The sequence below is a fragment of the Mirounga angustirostris genome, unplaced genomic scaffold (assembly GCF_029215605.1).
Source record: "Mirounga angustirostris isolate CCGP_5_RB_7025 unplaced genomic scaffold, mMirAng1.0.hap1 SCAF_10, whole genome shotgun sequence".
Lineage (NCBI taxonomy): Eukaryota > Metazoa > Chordata > Mammalia > Carnivora > Phocidae > Mirounga > Mirounga angustirostris.
The window spans coordinates 108,151,124-108,175,806 of NW_026991718.1; the positions used below are offsets into that span (position 1 = coordinate 108,151,124).

At 40.7% G+C, this 24,683-nt stretch overlaps 1 pseudogene; it reads right to left on the reverse strand.

Annotated features, from left to right (window-relative positions):
- Window positions 1–22,103: 22,103 nt before the first annotated feature.
- On the reverse strand, window positions 22,104–23,106 carry LOC123850576 (L-lactate dehydrogenase B chain-like; annotated as a pseudogene).
- Window positions 23,107–24,683: the final 1,577 nt, after the last annotated feature.

Here is a 24,683-nt window from a genome sequence, read left to right on the forward strand (position 1 = left end):
TTTTTAACCCATGGATTCCTTTTCCTCCTGAATATGATTATCCAATTTAAGATTACGTGAAAAAAATAACCTAAGTATATGCTCCTAAATGTATAAGTTTGCATAGAATTTCAGTGGGTTTCCAGAATGTCTAAAAGATTTCTAGCCACTTGAATTAAGACCATTTTCTCTAGGAGGCAGACAAGATTAATATTATTTGTGCCCCATCAAGGAAGAAATGGAAACCACAGTGGACAAATGACTTGTTCTAGGTCACTCAGTAATCTAGAGTCAGAGCAGAACTAGAACCCGGGTTTCCTGATTCTCTGTCACCACAGCACCCCTTAGAATGCAATCAGTATCTTTCCAGCAAAAGTCACCAGGAGTATACGTCTTTGCCAGGACACACTGTTGTAATGTGAGAAGTGCTTCTGGTCCAGATTTTTGATGAGGGAGCTGAGCCTGGAGGAGGCTGCATTGCATTCTGCTTAATTTCTTCATCAATAACCTTGATAGACTTGCCAGTCCTTGCAAACACTGAGAAATTGGCTGTCTTCGAATTTTTCATTGCATTACTATGCTCCCAATCAATATGTGAATCTCTCCAGTCCTCTTGCCCTTGGAGAAGGATGCATCAGAAGGAATTTGTATTCTGAGTGCCATCTTGCAGTTATTTTCTGGGAGGCAAGTTGAGAGCTAGAGCTTGCCAGAAGACAGGAGACACATGAATTGTGGTTGTTACCATGCGTTTTTGTTATGTACACCCCTATCATGACACAACTGGCCTTTCTGTTTAAAAAGCAGGCAGGAGGGCCCTGGGGCATGTTTGTGTAGGGGTATAGTTTGCCTTTGGGGGCCTTTGGCCTCCTGCTTTGATATCCTACCCCTTTCTGGGGCTCTTGCCTCTTCCCAACACCAGTCTTCCTTGTTCTCTTTCAATAAATTATTTACTGACCCTGTGTTGGTGTTAATAATGGATTACAGCTTCAATCTCACATGGATCCTTACATGTTAATAAAGAGCTCGGGGAAAGCATCATTAATGATTCTCTAGTAACAGGCTACATGGCAGGCCCCAGAGAGATACTGTAGCATTAGGGTATCCCCTGAATAACATCGGGTAGGGAGCCATCCTCCTTTCCTTCCATGCATAAGAAAGACCTTGTGATGAATGTTATGGTGGCTTGCTTGGCCTAGGTTATAACCCCTCCTATCATACAAAGGCCAGAAAGCCAGAAACTCTAATTTCTACACTCTTAAGAGTTCCAGCTATGGTTAGGCTCCTCCAATCAGATAAACCTGTGCAAAACTTTTAAAATAAAGATTGTATTTATTTATTTGTCAGAAAGGGAGAGAGCAAGAGAGAGAGAGGGAGCACAAGCAGGGAGAGCAGCAGGAAAGGGAGAAGCAGGCTCCCCACTGAGCAAGGAGCCTGGGGCAGGACTCAGTCCCAGGACTCTGGGATCATGACCTGAGCCGAAGGCAGATGTTTAACCAACTGAGGCACCCAGGCACCCCAAACTTGTGCAAAACTTTGAATTGGGACTTGGGAAAAGAGGAAGAGTGTAGGGAGTCTCTTTTTCTGGTGGTGACTGTGGCATAATTTCGAAGTAGGTCCTGAGCCATGATGATAGCTTTCCTAGCTTGCTCACTCAGTAAGTGACAGTGGGAGCATTTCCTGATCCATCAGTTGCCACAAAAGGCCTATGTGGTTCTGCAGGAATAACTCCCGGATGCTCAAGTCTAGAGCCTTTTCCCTTATTTTTCCAACAAATTTTGGAAGCACCTAATTCCCTACATCATTTTCCTTTCTGGTGACGCCAACTAAAGTTAATGCTGCTGCAGGCAACCAAACTCGGACCAATTCAGTAATTGGTACCAGAAATGGCTACAGGCAAAACGTTTTCAAGGCAATGGGAATCTGGGTTTGACCACCTGACCTGGTTGGACCTGAAGACAATGAGGGCCAGTTGCACATGGTTAATTTGACATCCAAATGTTTTTTATTATAAATTTAAATAGGATAAATAAAATAAAAGGGTATAATTTCTAGCATATTATAAATACTGTATTAAGATTTCAAAATACAACAATTACATCACTCTGTTAAACGTTCCCAGTGAAATCTAGCTATCGTGGTGATTTATTACCCTCAATTATCCACTTTTAAAAGTACACAGTCTTCTTTAGCAGAAATTTTACAATATTTACATTTTCTTCTTGAATTTGTATTTCTGTTTCACATCTACCATAAATTATAACTTAATAGAATGTATTTTATGCTCAAACATCTTTTATTGTTAGCCCTAATGCACTTCTCTGCCAAAAAATAAGTTTATAAAATGAAATTTAATTTGTTTTGGTATGTGCTATGGTCATAGAAGTCCTCAAGTTTAGGAATTTCCTTATGAATTATTACAATTATGAATAGTATATAATTAATCAAAATAATACAAAGGTATTACACATTAAGTAATTATTGAACATAAAAGTAAGATACTAATGGAAACATTGCCCTCAATGAGATGGATGAAGCTCGTTTTTTCCATCTGGATTATGTTCACATGAATGAATATTACTTTTTACTAGAATGAAAGTTTCAACATCAATTATATTCTCATTTTTCATTCTTATATATGTAACCAGTGAAAAACCTTATTCACATCAACAGATCAATGGAAATGTAAAAAGTTTTGTTATAGCAATTCAATTCTTTGAACTCCTTCCCAAAATAGTTCTTGAAATTATTTTAATGATCACTGAAAAATTCTAATGGTCTTCCTTCAATTTTTTAAAACAAAAAGAGGAAACTTCCTAATTTTCAAAAGAGAGGAAAAAGAGAATTGTTGCTCTGTTGGAAAAAGAGATTCACCCACTTTCTCAATTTCTGGGAAATATACCAAGAAACTTTATGAAAACCCATAAATGACCATTAATTATAACATTTGTCTTTCACTTTTAAAAAAAATGTATTTAACCTCACAATTCAGAAAGGTTTAGGGGAATAAAAAATATTCTTCATTTCAATACACTTTTATCAATACATTTTAAAGGTAAAATACCTTTATCTTAACCGTGTGGTTTAAATTCTTTTATCAAAATTGAAGAGCTGAAGATTTAAACTCATTCAGTTTATGGGAAATGCCTGCCATATATCCAAATTGGCAAAGCCAGTGCTCACGGTCAAATTAATGAGCGAAGTCAGATCTAATTTCTGTCAGAAGTACTCTGACTTATTTTTCAATTCAAATAAGCATGTTATTATGCATTCCTATGACAGCCATTTAACTTCCGAATTCGATGTCTGAAATAGAAGGAAAGGTAGCATAAAGCATGGAGCCTTACTGAGCTTGCCACCTACGTGATATCCTACGTCTCCACCTTCAATAACTCTCACTTACAGTCTTTTTGTTTTGTTTTCATGGCAGTTTTCATAAGGATTGGCACATCCTTCACTAAGATTCAGAAAATACAAGTGATGAGATCATTATAACACTTCTCCCCACTCTACAATATGGGAAAGCACCTCAGCAGAGGCCAAATACCTGTTTCCACAGTTATCCCTTAATAGATGTATACATAAGACAAGAAGTATCATTCTTAAAATTTTTATTTTAATTCCAGTATAGTTAACATACAGTGTTATATTAGTTTCAGGTGTATCATGTAGTGATTCAACAGTTCCAGACATCAGCCAGGGCTCATCACTTCAACAAGTGCCCTCTTTAATCCCCATAACCTATTTCACCCATCCCTCCACCATATCCCCTCTGATAACCATCAGTTTGATCTCTATAGTTAAGAGTCTGTTTCTGGGTTTGTCTCTCTCTTGTTTTTCCCTTTGCTCATTTATTTTGTTTCTTAAATTCCATATATGAGCGAAATCATACAGTATTTGTCTTTATCTTATTTTGCTTAGTGTTATACTCTGGTGCTCTCTCTATGTCACTGCAAATGGCAGGATTTCATTCTTTTTTGTGGCCGAATAATATTTCATTGTATATACACATCATGTCTTCTCTATCCATTCATCAATCAATGGATACTTGGGCTGCTTCCATATCTTGGCTACAACAAATAATGCTGCTATAAACATAAAGTAAATAATGCTGCTATAAGCATGTATCCCTTTGAATTAGTGTTTTTGTATTCTTTGGATAAATACCCAGTAGTGCAATTCTGGATTGTAGAGCAGTTCTATTTTTTAATTTTTTGAGGAATCTCTATGCTGTTTTCCAGAGTGGCTGCCCCAGTTTGCATTCCCATCAATAGTGCACAAGGGTTCCTTTTTCTCCACATCCTCACCAATACTTATTTCTTGTGTTGTTGATTTTAGCCATTCTGACAGGTGTGAGGTGATATCACATTGTAGTTTTGATTTGCTTTTCCCTGATGATGAGTAATGTTAAGCATCTTTCCACGTGTCTGTTGGCCGTCTGGATGTCTTCTTTGGAGAAATGTTTGTTCATGTCTCCTGCCTGTTTTTTAATTGGATTATTTGTTTTTGGGGTGTTGAGTTTTATAAGTTCTTTATATATTTTGGATACTAACCCTTTATTGGATAAGTAATTTGCAAATATCTTCTCCCATTCCATAGGTTGTATTTAGTTTTGTGGATTGTTTAAGAAGTATCACGGTTGATATGTCTCGGATTAAGGAAGCTTCCTGATACAAATATTTGGAATTGTACCTTTGATTGATGCCCTAGAAGGGTCTATATCTTGGACCAATGCCCCATATGTGGATGAAATGTGATGATTCTCTTTTGAAAAGTAGTTGAAGATCAGTTTTGAAAGAGAAGGTAGAAATGAGAAAAACTGGCATGACACTCCAACCTCAGGCAGATCAATTTTAGGAAAGTACATATGGAAAATAAGGTTGTAGCAATTCATTCCTTTAAAACTATCTGTATCTTAGAAAGACTTGTAGACAAACCCTGGTTTAAAAAACGTGGAGACAGAGGGAATTCTGTTGTCAGCAGCTGGACTTTGACCACATGGAAGTATTTGGAAACTTCACCCGCCATCCTGTCGACGCTGCTGGGGCATTTTCAGAGGACATAGATGACTGACTGGGATACGAACAAGGAGGGGGAGAATATTTGCTGGATCTGCTCTTATCTTCCAGTCTGAGTACTTTGCACCTTGAGACTTACTTCACATCCCCATTGTCTCCATCCCAGCCATCCTAGAGGCTAATGGTTTTATGAACATTCTACCGATCCTGCTGGGGTGACCTAACATTCTGTTTTCTTCTCTAGTGACTCCTGTGCTGCTCACTCCAACCCTTGCATGTATATAGTAAACGCTGAATAAATATTTAGAGTCAGGGAATGTTAAAACTGAATACAACTTGAGCCATCATTTAATCCAATGATCTTGGTGTGCAGATGAGGAAACCAAGGTGCTAGATGGGGAAGTCATTTGTCAGAGGCTACAGTACCATTTGAGGTTGGTTGACCTGCCATGACTCTGCTCAGACTCAATGTCTCTAACATTGTACTTCTTAAACTTTCCAAACCTACAGGTGTCTCTGCCAAACAGCGACTATACCAACTACAGATAAATATCCTGTTCTGATACACTATCTTGAAAATAGTGAAGTCCTTTGTCCAGAAGTTACAGCCATGGGATTCTTAGCCCCAGTATGGTTCAGGACAGAATGTAGGGACGGCACAAGTGTGGTGTAAAAGGAGGAGTAATTAGGGTCAGAGACTGGGAATGGCCCTCTACAGCTGGATATGGCCCTCTACAGCTCTTCAGCCCTCCATCGGGCTCCAAAGAGGACAGAAAAACAGAGTTGAATCCATAGATAACAAAGATTCTTACCTGGTACAAGAGATGTGGCCCAGGTTACATCCTGGGTTTTAGGAATCCTGACCCTTTATTTATTTTTTTAAAATTTTTATTTATTTATTTGTCAGAGAGAGACAAAGCGAGAGAAGGAACACAAGCAGAGGGGAGTGGGAGAGGGAGAAGCAGGCTTCCCGCTGAGCAGAGAGCCCGATGCGGGGCTCAATCCCAGGACCCTGGGATCATGACCTGAGCCGAAGGCAGACGCTTAATGACTGAGCCACCCAGGCGCCCCAAGAATCTTGACCCTTTAAATAAGAGTTGGTACTAGTCATTTAGAAGAATGTTACAGTTCTTTTTTCAAAGTGAAAGACTGTGGATGCTGGTCCGTGGTGGCCAAGGTTGGACCTGGGGGAAAGTAAAATGTACACTGAGATTCTGAGTTTGAGAGTGGAGGTGCTGGGAGGTGACAGAGCCGTGTGTGCAGGGAGTTTGCTATATGTGGGGATGAGAAGCCTGAGCAGAGGGGGGCTGTGAGGCCATGACAGACATAGCTATAGAACATCGGAAGGCAGTCATCTTCGGGGAGGTATTTTAGCAGAATGCAGCAGGGTTCAGATGCAGAATGGCATTGGAGTGACGTGCAAAAGCAGGCAGATGGCAAGACCTGGAGGAACTGGATTAAAGAGTATTAAGGTGGAGATCCATTCAGATAATAAAGGTAAAGCCCAGTTATGGAGAAAAGATAAACCATTGTCATGAAGGCGGTTTGGCAAAGTGGCCAGTCAAGATCCAGGTGTGAATGCTCACTCACCTAATGATCAGCTGTGTCACTGAATAGATCGATGGCAAAAACAAACAAACAAACAAACAAACAAACAAACAAAAAGTCTTCAATTCTCCACCCCTCCCTATATTCTCACCCTTCATAATGTATCTCTGCAGCTCTTCCCATCTAGAGGAGGAATCTATTTTTCTACCCTCTGAATGCTGTGTGCAGAAGGATGGGGCAGAACTGTGATGTTGTGCCAGCTCTAGGCCATAGCTCAAGAGGCCTTGCATACCTCGGATCCTCTCTTGGAGTCCCATCTGGCTGCCCCGGGAACAGGGAACAAGCTTCAGCTAGCCTCCAGGAGCAGTCAGCCTACTTGTCCCACCTGAAGCCCCAGGCGTGTGAAAGAGCCCAGTCAAGACCAGCGAATCGAGTACAGTTGTTGGAGAGAGCCCCGCCAAGACCAGAACCACCAAGTTGAACCCTGCCTAAATTGCTGATCCACAGAATCATGAGCCAACTAAATGGTTATCGTTTTAATCCCCTAGGTTTGGGGTGGTTCGGCACACAGGAATAACTAACACAGTGATCCTAGGAAAGTTATCAAGCCACTTTGCACGTCAGTTTCCCCTGAGTTTCACATAGGGGATAACAGGACCTGATGAATTAATGCCTAAAAGTATTTAAAATGCCATTTGGTAAAGACTTTGTGCTCAGTAAAGATTTTTATTACTGTTATTCCTAGAATTGAGGCATGAGGAGGGTTGCAAGAGATCATGGAGAGACACAAGGGGACCCTTAAAATCCTCCCAAATGCATGATTCCAAAAGCTAGCAGGGGAGTGTCTTCATGACTGTACCTGTGGGGAACAGGAGCTGAGGAGGAAGCCAGCCTGCTTTTGTAATGAGTAACTACCCCCTTATTTATGAGGTTTGCAAATCTGGGTTTCTGCATTTCAAGTTTTCTGAAAACTGGTCTTGTCTGTATTAACTATTATTTATACGTTCTCAATATAGGAAGCCAGATGAGGCTGTTCTTTTGTGAGGATTTTATGAACCCCGGCCCTGTATGAGGCAGTAAAAACACATTTTAAAAAGGAATCTGAAGGCTGTTTAGGTACTAATTGTGCTTGAACTATTTTTAATAAACCATTTTTGTTCAGCTTATAATTTCCCATTTGCTGATAGCTCTACACAGGTACCATGAAGTACAATTCATCTTGGCAGACTAAAATATCCATCTAGCACTGAATGGATTTTAATCCAAAGCAAGAAATTAATTGTCATAGCCTAGTAATTACCAAGCAGGGATGGGATTTCATAAAAATTGCTGCTGGATAGAATCATGCATGACTCCATCCAATTTTAAAATTCTTCTTGGACTTAGCCTCTGATTTATGGATCAGCTGTAAGAGGCTGCAGGAAAATTTGGGGCAAGCCCTTGTCCTAGTGAAATCTCACTCTCCATTTAGGTAATTAATAGAGGCCACTACCACTCAGGTCTGGTTAGGCTTCTTTGCTTCCAGGGATTGAAATGAGATTCTTGATTGGGGAACTTGGAGCAGATGCAGCAACCTCGACTTTCTGATTGCAAGGCACAGTTTTTAAAGCTTCAATCACTTGAATTCGACAAATAAGATTCATATCAAACACTACAGAGGTGTTGAGGTCAGCAAGGTAGCCAGGGTTGGCAATAGATCTGGGAGAATCATAGGGTAGTTCCTGACAGTAGGATTTCTGCTTACCCTGACAATGGGATTTCTGCATGCACTGGTTTATTTATTTATTTATTTATTTATTTATTTATTTATTTATTTATTTATTTATTTATTTGAGCATCCTGTTATGTGGTCGTGTTGTGGACTTCCTGTTTAGATGAGGCCAATTCAGACAGTGGGGTCTATGTCTCTTCTACTAGACCAGTTATTCTGATGTTTTTAGTGGTTCTAAAACTTTTATTCTGCAGAAGAGTCACTAAGGGGTTTTTCAAAAGTGCATATGACTGGTTGTATGTTTGATTTGGTAGGTTTGGGAAATCGGAATTTTTAACAGGCTCCCCGAGTGATTTCGATGCAGGTACTCCAAGAGCTGCTCTTTGAAGATATTGTTCTAGGCATGGATTTCTTAAATTCAGTTTGTCTGAAAGGAAAGGAGGATGAAACTGTTATCTGTGCTCGCAAGGCCCATATGGTAACAACAGCAGAGTTCTGCACACAGTGGTATTTCAGTGTAAGTGACTCGTCTTCCTCATGGTGTTAGAATTTAAACTCAGTCATTAACTTACGCTGTAGACAGTTGGGGATGTATTAGTGCACAGATAAATGTTGGTTCTTTGAGAAGAGTAATAAAATTGATAACTTTTATTAGCAAGAATAATCAAGAAAAGAGAGATGGCACAAACACCAATATTAGGAATAGAAAAAGGGTATCACTACAGATCTAACAGACATCATGTATTAATCATGCCTTTTTATTTGCTGATATTTTGACATCTGGGGCCTTGTTGACCCTGGAGAACTGCCTATCCGAGACTAGCCAATTCCTGAAGATGGTAAAAGACTCTCCTGCAAATTCACCTTTCATGTACAAATCAATCCAGTGCCCAAACCTCTCAACACCTTCTTACTGAGCTCTCACATGTCAAATCATTATCTCCCTGCCCTGGTCACCCCAGGGCCAGGTATCAGACAATTGGGGGCAGCCCCTACACCCTAGAGCTCACTGAAATTATTCAAACTGGCCAACCCTACACCTGCTTCGCCTGCTTACCTTTTGTCCATTCCTCCCTGTGAAAACCACAATAAAGGCTCTTGTCTGTATGTTGCACCCCCTCGCTCCGCTTCCTTACTGACCTTGATGCTTCTTCACGTAGCCCTGCATGCTGTGCAGGGCCTCCTGCGTCTAGGCAACTATGAAGCAGACTTCTACCTTTATCAGTATCGTTTCCAGGTCTGCATGCTTTATCACACACAGTTAAAGCCAACTCCAGGTCCATGTCTACAACACATCAAAAAGATAATAAGAGGGTATCATAAACAAATTTATGCTAATAAGTGTGAAAATTGATGAAAAGGACGAATTGTGAAAAAACACAAATTATGAACACAAGAAGAAATAACAAATCTCAATATCCTACATCAAATTAAAGAGGTTGAATAGGTAACTAAAAAAATCTTCCCATAAAAATACTCTGGGCGCAGAAGGAGGCTTCACTCTTGAATTCTTCCAATTTCTTTTTTTAACTTTAAAAAAACTTTAAACAGATCTACAGAATTATACTTTGAGAGGATTTTTACTTAATTTTCCAGTACCATTATGAGTTGGTTGTATTGACGAAAAGAAAGCATTAAAGCAAAACTGTGCTGTGAATTAAGAATTAGTGAAAACAATACATTATTAACTTCATTTCTGTTATAACAGAGACCTAAGGATAGTCAGTTAATTAAATATTAAAAATTTACACAGGTTTAGATGAATTTTTCACTCTTCATTGGATTAGTAAAATACACTTTCAATATCCATATGTAAGAAAATATCTCTACTAGGTCCATAAATTCATTCTTCAGTAAAAAAGAGATGCTTGGTTTAGACACATTTAGAATTATTCATCTCATTTTAAATGGTCATTTAATGTTTTAATAGACTTCAATTTTTTAAAGCAGTTTTAGCTTCACATCAATATGGACTCGAAAGTATAGATTTACCATATACCTCCTACCCCAGTGCACACATAGCCTCTCCTATTTGAAACGTCCCACACCAGAGTGGTACATTTATTATAGCCCACGAACCTTCACTGACACATCGTTTATCACTCAAGGTGCAGAGTTTACGTTAGGGTTCACTCTTGTACATTCTGTGCATTTTGGCAAATATGTAATGACATGCATTCACCATCACGGTATCATACAAAGGAGTTCCTCTGCCCTACAAATCCTCTGGGCTCTGCCTACTCGTCCCTCTTTCCCTACCAACCCCTGGCAACCACTGATCTTTCTATCGTCTCCATAGTTTACCTTTTCCAGGATGTCCTATAGTTGGAACCATATATAGCATGTAGCCTTCTCAGTTTGGCTTTTTTCACTTGCTCATATGCATTTAAGTTTCCTTCATGTCGTTTTGTGGCTTGATAGCTTGTTTCTTTTTAGTGCTGCGTACTATTCCATTGTCTGGATGCACCATAGTTTATGTACCCACTCACCTCCTGAAGGGCATCTTGGTTGCTTCCAACTTTTGGCAATTATGGATAAAGCCGCTGTAAACATCTGTGTGCAGGTTTCGTGTGGACATAAATTTTAACTCATTTGGGTTAATACCAAAGAAAGCAATTGCTGGATCAGATGGTAAGACTTTGGCTAGCTGTATAAGAAACTGCCGAAGTCTCGTTTTCCACATTAGCTGTACCACTTTGTGGTCCCACCAGCAATGAACGACAGTTTGTTACCCCACATCCTCCCCAGCATTTGGTAACGTCAGGTCCTTGGATTTTGGCCATTCTAACAGGTGTGTGGTGGCATCTCACTGCTGTTTCAATTTGCAGGTCCCCAATGCCTTATGATGTTGAAATGCTCACTTAATTTTGGGGCGCCTGGGTGGCTCAGTTGTTAAGCATCTGCCTTCGGCTCAGGTCATGATCTCAGGGTCCTGGGATCGAGCCCCACATCGGGCTCCCCGCTCCGTGGGAAGCCTGCTTCTCTCTCTCCTACTCCCCCTGCTTGTGTTCCCTATCTCGCTGTGTCTCTCTCTGTCAAATAAATAAATAAAAACTTAAAAAAAAAAAAGAATTTGAAATGCTCACTTAATTTTAAGGAAACTATTTGTGTTAATGTTGCTATTTCTTGCTAAAAAAAATCTGTCATTAAGAGGACTAGTACTAAATTCTAGTACCATCGAAAGCCGTATGATCTCAACTGCCTCGTCTTCACCATGCAGGTGTTTTTAATTAAAAGAAATTCTTATTTATATCATTACCAAGTGACTAGGGGTTTATTCAAATATAGATATTAATATACTAATTTAATGTGTATTTTGCAAGAGTTGTACATAGAGTGCAGGTCATATATACATGTGCAGGTAATAACATTTTAAAATAATGCTTGTAATGTTTATGTCTTAATTGCCACTTACTGCAGTTGTTTTTAAAATAAACTTTTAATTTTAAAATAGATTTAGACTTAGAGAAAAGTTGCAAAGATAGTATAGTATATCCCACACCCAGTTTCCCCTAACATCTTCCATTAGTATTTGATTAACATTATTATTAATTAAAGTCGATTTTATTCTTATATCCTTCGTTTTACCTAATTTTTTTTTTCTTTCTTTTTTTTTCTTGGTCCCAGAATCCCACCCAGGATATCACAGTAGGATTTTCTAGACTATAACAATTTCTTAGATTTTCCTTGACAGTTTTCAGGAGTGCTCATCAAGTGTTTTGCAGAATGTTCCTCAATTGGAATTTGTTTCATGTTGTCTCATGCTTATATGGGGTTATGGGCTTTTGGGACAAAGACCACCGAGGTAGAGTACAATTCTCATCACATCACATCAAGGCCATACTCTGAACAAGACATGACTGAAGATGTTAAGCTTAATCATATGGCTGCGGTAGTGTTTACTCTAGAGAATAAACCTGAGGTAGGTTTCTTCACTGTAAATTTATTCTTCCCGATTTTTGTACTATATTCTTTGGAAGGAAGTCATTATGTGACGTTCACAGTTTTAAGGGGTGGGGGGGCTATGTTCCCTTTTCTTGAAGGGGGAGTAACTACATAAATTATTTGGAATTGTGGGCGCCTGGGTGGCTCAGATGGTTGGGCGTCTGCCTTCGGCTCAGGTCATGATCCCAGGGTCCTGGGATCGAGTCCCACATTGGGCTCCCTGCTCCTTGGGAGCCTGCTTCTCCCTCTGCCTCTCTCTCTCTCTCTCTGTCTCTCATGAATAAATAAATAAAATCTTTAAAAAAAAATTATTTGGAATTGTACTTTTCCGTTTATTTATTTAATCATTTATTTATATCAGTATAGAGCTGTGGATATTTATTTTATACTTTGAGTTATAATCCAATACTACCTTATTTATTTTGTTGGTCTAACTGTTCCAGTTTCCTCCAAATTTTCAAGGAATAAATAATATCATTCCTACATAAACTCTTACAGAGAAATGGACAAAAGAGTACGCTTCCCAATTTTTATGAGAACACACAAGTCTTCATACCAAACATGACAAAGACATTATAATGAGAAGGAGCAAGAACACAGTGTCTTTTATGAATATAGAGGTCAGCTTCGGAGGGTACCCAAAACACATAAGGATGTAACTTCAGGGGCTCCAGATAATAGAGGCTGCATCCACCTGACCTATATTATTTGGTGGATCCAATAGTCCTCAAAACTTTTGTATCAGTTCGGGAAGTTATGTAGAGCATTTGGCAAGTCCAATATGAAAACTACAGGGCAGGCCCACAGATTTTTGGAACAAGGCAATTAGACTTCCAATAAGTGACAGTTTTCCTTTAAGTAGCAGTTTTAGGCTTGCTATTTGGCTACATTTGCTACTGAACATCTGATCTTGGGAGACCAGGTGATCATGAGTTCTGAACAGCCCATCACGTCCAGGTGTTATGTTATCCAATTCATCATAAAGTAAGATATTTTCAGGGTTCTGCCATTAAGGGGGAAAGGGCAGGTGCAAGACCAGGCCTCAGTGGGTAGGGCCTGAAGGGGCAGCTTGGTTTCAGAAGGTGGTGGCTCAGAACCCCTCTCAGCACTCCTGTTCTTGTGAGTCTTCAATATGTACCTGGCTACATGGGAAGTGCCTCATGATTAGTTAACTAAGAAGGAAGAAATGACCTTATTTACAGGTAACTGTGCACAGTATATCATGGATTAACTGCAGTATTAGAGCCTTACTCGGAGATACCCTTAAAGGATAATCAAGAATAGGAAATTTTCAATGATTATATATATTTCTCACTTTTCCTAGAAGGAAGGATGGACTGACTTAAGGATCCAGACTGAACAATGATTAGCATTTAATTTTTTGGCCGAAAATTAGGGACAAGGAGAATGAAACATGAGTGATAAGGAGGGTCAGGAAATACATATGGGTCCAAAATATCAGAATATTTCTATCATAATTAAATTTCATCACAAATCCCTCCCTTCTGAAGAATACTTTAATAACCAAAGAAGGATGGGCTTATCCAGATGTCAGTCCTCCCCCTTCCCTAACCACCTGGGGTATTGTTCACATTGCTCATGACCAGGGAAGCGATGGTGAAAAAGTCTTTCCCTCACCACCACTGTTGAGAACCTAAAGTGCCGCAAAGCAATCATCTTCAAGACCCTCATACGTGGTCATACCAAATACCTGGTAGCGAGCCAGCCTCACTGGACCCATTGTGTCACAGGAAATGTTGTGATTTTTCCTTACCAAACTCGACATTTCTGGGACTGGATACTCTTCCCTGCTAGACCCATCATGCATGGACTTACCGAGGGCCTGATCCACTGCTATGGTGTCTATCTCACATATCGCTTCCTCTAACTAGGGATTCACTTCTGAGTGCTGAATTGAAGGCAATGGGTTGACAGGAGACAGTGGTCTTATCATGTTCACATAACACAGAAGCAACTGGCCGCATAAAATGGTGGAATGGCCTGTTAAGAATGCAGAAAAGGCAAAAGTAGGAACTCAAGGGATTAGAGCCTTTCAGGAATGAACATTTGGTCCCTCCACCCAGAAGGAATCCTACAGACTGAGAGGCTAAATAAAAGCGAAGCTAACATCAAAGGCACAGGGGAGGAGAGAACTCAGAAAGAACAGCTAGGGCCAGTGAACAGTTGCAGAAACGAGGGTCTGTTGGTCATGACTAAATCCGCCTCTGAGTCCACAGGCTGCAAATTTTTGAGAGGGTTTGTGACGGACTCAGAGGAAGAATGAAAAATACGCAGTGACTTAGAAGCAAACCCGAGACAAGAATTTCTGTGCAAGTCATTTATTTGGGAAGCGATCCAGGGAAGTACCACTAGGAGATCAGGAAGTGAGATGGAAGAAGGAAAGGAAGTGTGCATTTGACACATGTTATCAGTGTGAGCAACTGGGGCTGACGCCAAAAGAATTAAGAATTCTGAAAGACGAGAGAAGATGCACTCAAGAACTATTCCAACAGCTCTTGGGGAGGTGAGGACACTTGGATACTTATCCACCCTTTAGTTCTTGCTTGAGGGCGGCTCCACAAGAAATGAAAGCTTTCTGGTACATTCTGCCTGCCCCATGAATGGTCAGAGAGGTCTCCAATGGCCAAAGAAAGCCCACAGGCAAAAAGTTGCCAGGGCTGGCAATTGAAAGTCAGGGCCAACATGTGCTGAAACAGAGATAGGGGGTACAACTTGAGATCCAATACTCGGAGAATAAGGGCCCTCAGACCTTGCTTCCGGGTGCAACAGTTGGCTGAGACTTTCAGGAAGGAGTGCATTTGAGTTTGTCGTAAGACTGTGTACTGTTGGTTGAGAGTATCAGTGAACTTCAGTGGGTGCGAAGCGGGGCAAATGGACAGCCAGGAGAAACAATGTATGAGCATCTACAGCTGCCACGTACCCAGTGTCTCTCTGGGAGAACTTGGTCCCAAACATTCTGTTCTGGTAGAACAGCTCATCAGAGGATAAACCCCAACCCTGCTCTACTGACCACAGGCGTGAGCACATGCCCGAGGTAGGCCAATAAAATCCTGCCCCTTGGCAACATGTCTCTGAATGGGAATACACAGGGATGGAAGCTGGTTGGTTCTGAGTTATAGGAAGGCAATGTCGTGATGATTAAGTCTGTGAATGTTTATGAAATCCCTAGAGCGGCACTGGTTGCCTTCTTCCAAACCAGAGGCTGGTTTGTTCAGCTCGTCTTTCAGTTCTTTGAACTATGAAGCATTCCTCCAATACACCCTCTTTTTGCTTAGATTAGAGTCGGTTTGGGTAACTTATCTCCAAACAACCTGAACTCACACAAAAGGTCAAAGTTCTTGGAGTGCCAAAATCAAAATTACCTGTTTAAGAAATTATTATTAGTTGTATTTTAAAGATTTTATTTATTTGTCAGAGAGAGAGAGAACAAAAGCGGGGGTGGGGGCAGCAGGCAGAGGGAGAAGCAGGCTCCCCGCTGAGCGAGGAGCCTGATGTGGACTCGATCCCAGGACCCTGGGATCGTGACCCGAGCCAAAGGTAGACGCTTAACTGACTGAGCCACCCAGGCGCCCCGCCTGTTTAAGAAATTATATGCGTCCGTGTCTAAATAATTTCAGGTATATATTTTCCCCAGATTATATTAATTTCTCCGAAGAAAGAGGAAATTTAAGGCCAATAAAAAGTTAAAGCCTCGGCCTCTTTCAAGTTCAACAGGAGAAAAATTTATTAAAGAACTGCAAGAGGAAAACACTGGCCGGAAGCTAACTATAGATACAAATTGATTTCAGTTTCAAAGTGCTGAAATCTTCAGAAGATGGAAAGTGACATGATAAAAGAGGGAGAAACCAGGCAAGGTTATTTGGCATCAATCCTTCTGAATCACTCTTAGGAGGAATTCACATCTTTCTTTAATAAGAAGCCACTTCAGCAGTCCTTGAGGATGTCCTACTGTTGCCTGGCAGGGAGGGAGAGAAAGGATGCCATGTAATATGGTGGGCAGGGAAGGTGAGTTGCCACTTGGCTCACCTCTCAACTGGGGATTTCTTTGTCTGATGGAGAGGAAATTGGGTAGCAGCTGACTTGGCGACTTTGATGGGCTTTTGGATAATAATGAGCCGTTGTGAATAAATGCCAAGAAAAGTTAAATGCCTGTGATATACCCATCTATGCTGATTTATTGGCAGTGGCTACTGGGAGGGTCAGACTAGATTAAAAGTTTCATTATGGGGCTCATTTAGAGTTCTAATAGTGTGTAAGTTTGTAAGTATCTTCCCAATTCAATTGCAAGATTTTTAAGAGAAGGCTTCTACATTTATACTTAATACCTGTCTCAATTTATACTTAATACCTGTCTCAATTTGGGTTCCCCTGGAAGCAGAGGCTAAGATAAGAATGTGGGTTTGTTTGGGAGTGGCCTCAGGAAGCACTGATAGAATAGGGAACTGAGAAGGAGAAGGGAAATAAAGCAAAGAAAGAGGAGCTATTTACCAAGAAAGTTCTTCTACTTCCTGAGTTTCTTGCCTTCTTTTATATTGTTAATTATTCTGCAAGTCTTTGGTTATTCTTGTCTGTATGCTCATCATTGTGTGTTTTTTTAAGTAAAAATAACAGTTTTATTAAGATATGATTCACATGCCACAAAATTCACCATTTTATTTATTTTTTTTTTAAGATTTTATTTATTTGTCAGAAAGAGAGAGTGAGAGAGAGAGAGCAGAAGCAGGGGGACCTGCAGGCAGAAGGAGAAGCAGGCTCCCCACTGAGCGAGGAGGCAGACGTTTAACCAACTGAGCCACCCAGGCATCCCCAAAATTCACCATTTTAAGTATACAATTCAATGTTTTTTAGTATATTCACAGACCTGGTTAACTTCCCCAATAGAAGCTTTTCATCGCCATGAAAAAAACCCCGGACCCATTTGCCATCACTCCTCATTCTGTCCTACCCCCTGGAAAACACCAGTCTCCTTTCTATCTTTATGGATTTGCCTACAGAATGGGAGAGAATATTTGCAAATCATTTATGTGATAAAAGACTTGTATCCAAAATATCATAAGAACCCAAATTTAGCAATGAAAAGATGAATAAGCCAAGTAAAACATGGGTAAAGGATCGGAATAGACATTTCTCCAAAATAAACACACAAATGACAAACACATGGAAAGATGCTCAACAATCACTAGTCATTAGGGAAATGCAAATCACAACACAACGAGATAACCACTTTGTATCCACTAGGACAGCTCTTGTGACTAGAAATAGACAGTAAAACATGTTGGCGAGGATGTGAACAACTGGGAACCTTCATACATTGCTGCTGAGATTATAAAATGGTGCAGCCACTTAGGAAAAGAGTTTGAAAGTTTTTCAAAATGTTAAACATCAAGTTGCCATATGGCCAAGCAATGCCACCCCTAGATCTATGCTCACGAGAAATAAGAACATATGTCCACACCAAAGCATGCACATGACTGTTCCTGGCAGGATTGTTAATAATAGCCAAAAGGGGAAAAAGCATAAAAGTTCATCAACTGATGAATGCATCAGAACAAAGGGGTATATCCATATAATCGAATATTATTTGGCAACAGAAGAAATAAAGCCCTGATACATGCCACCACATCGAAAACATGCCCAGGGGAAGAAGCCAGATATTCAGTTCTATGCATCTGATCCCAAAGACCTCACGTTGCGTGATTGCAAGCTGTCTGGTTTTGGTAGGCTAACTTTCCTTGTCTGCAAAATGGGAATTACAATACTTACCTCAAAGGGTTATTAGAATATTAGCAAATGTATGCAAAGCGCCCAGCAGGGTGACTGGCCCAGGAAAGCTTGCAAGGGGTGATAATGCTGCTGTCATTGTTTGACACAGGACTAGATGTAGCAGATGCTTCCAAAGGACATTTTGACAGCTGATTTTCAGCTCCAGGGAATTCCACGGTTGGCTAAAATTCTGGGACACGTCTGAACCGAAACCGTAAGTCCGCTGTTGTGCGGGCAGAGAAACGCTTTCTAATTTCCTGATCCTGCTCTGATGGCCCTGCTTGAGCTGCCCTCTGATGAGCTGCCACACATTCTCCCCCACGGGGCAACAGTAACCACCAACCTGACATGAAAAAGTAATATGACACGTTCCAAGAAGATTTAAATCTTCTCTCCTGGAAAACTCCATTTGGGGTTCCTTTCTTCCTCTGGCATTTCATTCTATGGAATCTTTCTACCCTTTCCCTCAAATTTAAACAGCATAGTTTTATGGAACAATGGGCCTGTGGAAGACCTCTCGGGGGGAACAGTTTGTGAGTCAAGGCATGCTTGCCATGGTAACCGAATTCCTGAAAGACAATGTCCCTAAAAGACAACTCAGTTTTGCTTTCCTCTGGGTCTGGTTGGAGTAGATACTTTAACAGGCTTTCCACAATAACAGGTGCATCTTTGCACAGTAAACACCCATCCAAAAAAGTACCTGGCACTCAGGGATGTGGTGTGGGTGTGCACAAAGTTAGGTTTTCACAATCACCCAGGGTCCAGGGCACTTAAAAAATGTCTATTCTCTGATTTGAAAAAGAAGAGGAAGAAGAAGATGAAGAAGAAGAGGAGGAGGAGGAGGAGGAGAGGGAGGAAAATGAAGAATAAGAACTTAAAGGTTCTGCTTAAGAAAAAGAATCCTCTTCCCCAAAGATAAACCTGAGTGTGCCAAGGAGAATGAGGTGTTGGGAAGAGCAGGAGCCCCAGGTTTGAGCAAGCTCTGAATCTGACTCACTGTGCAATCTCTGACCTCATTTCCTTGTTAATAAAATGAAGGATTTCAGCTTTGTTGTCTCTGAGCCCCTTCTGCTTCCAACATCTATGTTTTCCATGCTGTGATTCAGAAACTTGTAGTAATAACCTCTTGCCAGAGGAAAGCATGTTGATACCCCCAATTTAATTTGACTGTTTCTCCAAATTTTCAGTGCCATCAGGGCTTGGGTATTTTACCATTTGAGAGACAAGAAAGACACTGAGAAGTGAAGGGATTTGACCAAGGTCACATCTAGCAAATGGAAGAATGGTGACCAGATGCCCAGTTGGTCAAGCCAATTTTAAGGCACGAGTAACCAATAGCCAAGGCACTAGTAAGACCCTTGGTGAACTTTCGGGTCATGTTTTTGCTCATTCACTCTCACCCACTGAATCCTTCCCTCAAGATCTCACAGTGGGGGAGAAACGGCCTCACAAAAAGACTACCGGGCACGTGACATCGTGAGTTAAGCCCAGGGTGAGGTGAGCTCCTCTTGAGGGAGCGTGAAGGGAGGGTTAGCAGGGAGCATTGGTTTCTAGCGAAGGCTCATCTGAAGGAAGAGAGATGGGAGTTGAACCTTGCAGAGAAGGGGCAGAGGGAAGAGGCGGCTTGCATTGGAACTAAAGAACACACTGTACTAACAATGGTCCAGATTCAACCTGCAGCTCAGGGTCTGTGGGCACCTGCAGCGATGGAGAGAGGGTTGGGGCAAGAGGTGGTGGCAGGACTTGGCAGGACTTTGTCCTGAAGGCAACTGATGCTGGGCCTCTGGGGAGCGCTGATGAGTGTTAAGGATTAGATGCACACGTGTGCGGCGTGGGGATGTGCCCAAGAGTTCGCAACAAGGGCGGGGGAATTACTTTTCCACACCTCGCGCTCCCTGTGATGTCCCTGCTACTTTCTGGTTGCCTGGGGATTCTTATTTCAGTCCTCCAGCCAGAAAGATGGTACTTTATTTATTTTGTTCTGTTACACGCTTCCTGAAACTGAGCCTGGTTCTGGGGCTGCATGGTGGAAGAACAGAGAAAGAAGAAAGGCAGTAGGGGTCGCCCCACCTTTTTGGGACCACAATGCCTTTGACTAGAAAGGAGCGTTACCCTTTCTTACAGTATTAGATTCCTGTGTAGCCACCCCCTGCCCCCTGTGTCATGGCCCCCACCACCTTGGAGTACTGCGTGGATGCTTGGGTATGAGAGAATGGAGAAAAGAGACAAGAGAATGGAGGAAAGAAACCACGGGGGATTTCCCCACTCTCTAAGTGTTGGGAGGCATTTCCCACTGCTCTCCCAAGAACTAGAGGGCTTTTCCTGAATCTCTCTGTTGACATCAATGGCCACCTCTGGGTCTCAGGCCGCATTGCATTCTGGCCAGGGGATTCTGGGGCAGGGAGGTAAACTCACTGCCGGTTTGGTATGATTTCAAATGCTCATCTTCCCCATCTGTCTGCAATAATTGACTTTTTAGAGTCTTCAAATAGTTGTTCTATGAATGCTGCCCAGGTTTTATAGTTGTACTCTGTGGTAGGGGCGTTTTGGCATGAGCTTACTCTGTCTTGCCTGGACCCATGAAAGGCACATTTTTAATTATAATTTTTTGTTTCAGTGAACATTGACTGTTTTCAACCAGAAGCATAACGGATAGCAAAACTATTTGCTTGTGCACACATGGTACTCGCCATATACACAATTTGCGAAACCCCAGGTGGTGGCCTACTAAGAGGGTGGGCATCGCCAGAGAACTGGGTGGCATTCCTCTCAAGCACATAGTACATATTTGGGGTTTTGCAGGCCATTTGGATTCCATTTCAGCTACTCAAGTGCACCATCATAGTGTGAAAGTAGTCACAGGAAATATGTAAGTCAGTGGGCATGGCTGTGTTCCAAAAAAGGATTCTTTGCAAAAACAGGTGATAGGCTGGCTTTGGCCTGGGGGTTGGAGTTTGCTGACCACTGACCTGAGAGATCAGGTTCAGCTGATGGTAGCAGTTATCTTTCTTCTGTAGTGAATTCCTTTACTCTTTATTCAGTTTTTAACATGCTGGAGCAAGGGTTTCTACCCTGGGAGTTCAGGATCTAAGAAAAGAAAAAAAATTGTCTTTATTTTCACCAATCTATAACTAAAATCTAGCATTTCATTTTATCATGAATGCAGGCAACCAAAGACAATAGTATTAACAGTACCTATGACTTTGCCACCAAATAGAAACCACAGATCTTTTACCATACAGTATCAGTTGTTGGAGATATTCTAAAATATTGTTTATACTCATCGCTGTTTCATAATCAGGAAAATTCTCCCACCTGTCACTGGGTTTTGTTCTGAATATTAAAAAATTATTACATGTTACATATTACACCATAGGTGGTGATGGGCCAGCCATCCCAGAGTCTTTAGCTCTTGCTTTTCCTTTTTTAAGGTAATTTATTAAGGTGAAATTCACATAACACCAAATTAATCATTTTAAAGTGACGAATTCAGGTATTTAGTACATTCACAACATTGTGCAACCACCACTTTTATCCAAATATTTCCAATCACTTAGATGTTAAACTACTTTTCCATTAAGGAATTTCTCCTCATTCCCCCTCCATCCTCTCCCTCTCATCTCTGTGGATTTATCAATTCTGGATATTTCACATAAATGGAATCACAAATATATGACCTTTTGTGCCTGGCTTCTTTCACTTAGCATCATGTTTTGGAGGGTCATCCATATTGTACCATATATCAGTACTTTATTCCTTTTTGCACTGAAATGCTATCCCATTATATGTATGTACATCAATTTGTTTATCTAGTCATCCATTGGTGGACGTTCGCCTTGTTTCCATCTTTCAGCAATTGTGAATAGTGCTGCTACAAACGTGTGTACATGGACTTGCTTGAGCCTCTGTTTTCAATCTTTTTTTAGAAGCATACTACGATAGTTAATATTATCTGTTCAAGGGCTCCTGTTGAAAGCATTAAACCAAGCATGGGCTTCAAGTCTGTGAGCCCAGATTCACATACGTAGGAAGATAAAAGCAAACTGTGATCCATGTACGTGGATGAAAACCAAAGGGTCACTGTTAACCACTTTGTAGTGTTTAAATGTCTACAGCCTAGAAGCCAGAAGTCACAGGTCTTTTAGGTCTTTCTGGATGTCCCACAAGGTAGGTGCACTTTTCTGGAGCTGAGCAACCTCATCATCCTTCAGCTTCTGGTTGATCACACTGATTAATCCCCGAGCCTTCAGGAAAAATGGAAGGCTCAGGAAGACCTCATTCTCCATGCCGTATATTCCCTTCACCATCAATGACAGTGGATGAATCCTGGATAGATTTTCCAACATGGATTCAATGAGATCAGCCACACTTAATCCAACAGACCGACTGATACATCCTTTTAGCTCATGACATCATAGGCACTTTCAACCACCATCTTCTGCACTTCCTTCCAATTTCCACTCTCATTGCCTGTTCCCATTTCTGGATTCAGTTCCTGAGAGAAACGCCTACCACATTCACTCTACTCCACACAATCACACTTGAGTCACCATGTTCTCCCAAAATCCATCCATGACAGCTGCTGGGATGAATGCCAAGTTTTTCAGACATAAGAGTGAAATCTAGCAGAATCCAGATTATATCCACTTCTAACCACAGAGTGCTTGGGTAGTCCACTTAGTTTCCAGGTAACATATGTGAGAAATATCCACTGGGTTGGAAACCACAATTATGATACAATCAGGACTGTACTCGACTATCTGAGGAATAATGAATTTGAAGACATTAACATTCCTCCAGAATGAGATGGCTCTCTTCCTCTTGCTAGCCGACTCCTATAGTTCCCCCTATAATCTTAGATTTGGCAATCAGGGTAATCTTTATCTGCCACAATTTTAGGTGTCTGAAGAAATAAGCTCCCGTGTTGCAGATCCATCATTTTGCCTTTGAGTTTACTTCCAAAACATCCACAAGGGCAAGTTCATCAGCCAGAGACTTTCCTAGAATGCTGATGGCACATACCATACCAACTTGTCCAATGCCCACTACAGTGATCTTATTGTTTGGGATGGTTGCCTCTTCTTCTGCAGCTGGTGCAATCAGTTTTTCCTTAAGAGTTGCCATTGTGCCCAGGAGAGAGACAGCTATAAGAGTGGCGCAAAGAAGACAATGTCAGCTGCATGAGTCTCCTTGGGCGCAGGATCTGCTCCATTTTTTTTTATATATATAGACCTAGGAGTGAAATTACGGGGTAATAAGGTAATTTTATGTTTAACCTTTTGAGGAATTGCCAAACTGTAAGTGGTCAAACTATTTTTCATCCTCACCAGCAACGTACAAGGCTTTCAATTTCTCCAAGCCCTCGCCAACAATTTTCTGTTTTGTTTTTGTTTTTATTATAGCCATCCAAGTGAGTGTGAAGTGGTAGGTACCACATTGTGGTTTTAATTTGCATTTTTCTAACTAATGATGTTGAAGATCTTTTCATGTGCTTGTTGGCCATTTGTTTAGCTTGCTTGGGAAAAATGTCTATTTTGCCCATTTTTAAGTTGGGTTGTTTGTCTCTTGTGAGAATTTTTTATATATTTTGGATACTAGATTGTTATCAGGTATATAATTTGCAAATATTTTATCCCATCTGTAGGTTGGCTTTTCACTTTTCTGATAATGTCCTTTGGTGTCTGTAATTTCAATAGAAGTTTGATTTATCTATTTGTTGTTGTTGCTCATGGTTTTGGTGTCATATCTAAGAATCTATTGCCAAATCCACAGTCATGAAGATTTACACCTCTATTTTCTTCTAGCAGCGTTATAGTTTTAGCCCCTATGTTTAGGTCTTTGATCCATTTTGAGTTGATTCTTGTATATGGTGTAAGGTAAAGGTCCAACTTCATTCTTCTGTTTGTGGATATCCACTTTTCCCAGCGGGTTTGTTGAGAAGACTGTCCATTTCCCATGGATTGTCTTGGCACCCTTGTTGAAAATTTGTTGACCATATATGTGAGTGTTGACTTCTGAGTTCTCTGTCCTATTCCATTGGTCTATGTGCTTATCCTTATGCCAATACCACATCGTTTTTTGTTTGTTTGTTTGTTTCTTAATTACTATAGTTTTATAGTAGATTTTGAATTCTGAAAATGTAGGTTCTTCCATTTCAAGATTGTTTTGATTATTTGGAGCTCCCTGCAATTCCATGTTAATTTAACATTTGGCTCTTCCATTTCCTCAAAAAAAGGTCATTGAGGTTTCGATTGGGAATGCATCGAATCTATAGATATCTTTGGGGCAACACTGACGTCTTAACAATATGAACTCTTCTCCTCCATGTAAGTAAGATGTTTTCCATATATTTAGATCTTCTTTAATTTCTTTCAGCAACATTTTATTGTTTTCAGCGTCATTCACCTCCTCAGTTAAATTTATTCTTAGATATTTTTTGTTTGTTTGTTTAGGATGCTGTTGTAAGTGGAATCACTTTTTTAAATTTCCTTTTTGGGTTGTTCATTCTTGGTGTATTGAAACACAAATGTTTTTTATGTGTTGATCTTGCATCTTGCAACTTCGCTAAATGTATCACATCTGATAGCCATTTTGTAGGTTCTTTGGGATCTTCTATACATGGGATCATGTCATCTGAAAATAAAGATAGTTTGTTTCTTCTTTTCCAATATGAGTGCCTCTTACTTATTTTGCTTGCCTAA